This window comes from Myotis davidii, unplaced genomic scaffold (genome assembly GCF_000327345.1).
Source record: "Myotis davidii unplaced genomic scaffold, ASM32734v1 scaffold826, whole genome shotgun sequence".
NCBI lineage: Eukaryota > Metazoa > Chordata > Mammalia > Chiroptera > Vespertilionidae > Myotis > Myotis davidii.
Window position 1 is genome coordinate 1,079,805 of NW_006297142.1, and position 1,808 is coordinate 1,081,612.

The window sequence follows — 1,808 nt, forward strand, 5'->3', positions numbered from 1 at the left end:
CTCAGGGACCTGGTGAGTCAGGGCCCATCTGCTGCCCACACCGGGCGGAGCCAGGCCCCAGGTGCTGGCACCCGGAGCACAGATGCCCTGCGGCCCCAGGAAGAGCTGGCAGCAGCAGAGGTGCCCTGAGAAGTGCCCTAGACGTGGCCACAGCCTACAGCCACCCACAGGAAATGGTGGCGCCCGTGTCACCGGCAGCAGGTCCGTGAAACTGGGGGGGGCGGGGAGGGTCGCACTGTAAGTCATGGAGCACCTGGCCCAGCACCCCGCCCGCCCACAGCTGTGCACACGCAGGAATGAGTCAGCCGATCAATAAAGGTGAGCCTGCTGCCCGAGCCCACAGGCGCAGTGCATAGCGCATCCCCGCAGACTGAAGGGTCCCGGGTTCGATTTTGGTCAAGGGCACATGCCCAGGTTGCAGGCTTGATCCCCGGCCCCGGTCAGGGCCCGTGTGGGAGGCAACCAATAGATGTGTCTCTTTCACATCGATGTTTCTCTCTCTCTCTCCCTCCCTTCCACTCTCTCTAAAAATCCCTGGAAAAAACATCCTCGGGTGAGGGTTAACAGAAATAAAAGATCCAGGTGCACATGCTGATCGCCTCCTGTACGCCCCACAGTGATCGTCACCCCACTCCACTCTTGAGCCTCTAACACAGCGGTTCTCAACCTGTGGGTCACGACCCTTTGGGGGTCAAACGACCCTTTCACAGGGGTCGCCTAAGACCATCGGAAAGCACATATATAATTACATACTGTTTTTGTGATTAATCACTATGCTTTAATTATGTTCAATTTGTAACAATGAAATTGGGGGTCACCACAACATGAGGAACCGTATTAAAGGGTCGCGGCATTAGGAAGGTTGAGAACCGCTGCTCTACCAGTTACTGAATGCACTCCATGTGCCAGATATGGAGATTTAGAAGACTCGGTTCCTGTCCCGGATATAAATTATGAGCCAGGTAATCTCGGTAGGACCAGTTTAGCCTCGGAATGTTCCAGAAGGCTTGGGAGAATTGGGGGGGGGGGACATAAATGAGCTCTTGAAGGTGTAGAGTTTGCCTCTGAGAAACGGGATTATCCGTGGGCATTCACGGGCACTCAGCAGTTCCAATGTCGGGCAGATCACAACCCGGGGGTGGGGGGCAACTTCATGGACCCCAAGTGCCCCCACCGCCTGAACTCACACCTGCGGTTTGTGGCTCGGAGCAGAGCCGTGCAGGAGGGCGGCCTGTTGGCACGGGTGTGAGTGGGGGCAACACCCCCTCCCTGAGGGCAGCGGAACGGGGAAGTCACGCTGACCCTTCCCACCGTGAAACAGCAGAGCCAGGGCCTAAACTGTGCCCCCCGCCCCCACCTGAGAAGCCAGCCCCGGACGAACGAGCACCAGGCAGGACGGAGAGCTGACCACCTGCCAGGCCTCCGATCCTGCCGCACCGACCGCCTGGCACCCCAGCTTCCTCCTTGAGCGGCCCCGTCTCTCAGCCTCGCATCCTGGTGCTGAGCCAGCAGCAGGTGAGGGGGGAGGGCCAGCTCACCCTCGCCCACATCTCGGCCCCACCCTCCCTGCTTCCCCGATGAGTCACTGCAGCCACAACAGCTCCAAACATGCTAAGGGTCACACCTAAACGCCAATCGACAATCGACAAAGGGCTTCCGGGGCCAGACCCCGCAGCCAAAGGGGCCGGGCTCCAACGGACAGGACACGGGCAGTGGGCTTCCCTGCCAGCCCCTCAGACGGAACCCCAAGCCGGACGCAGCCCCAAACAGGACGGAGCCCTGGCAGCACAGCCGGGAGGCTCGCGAGG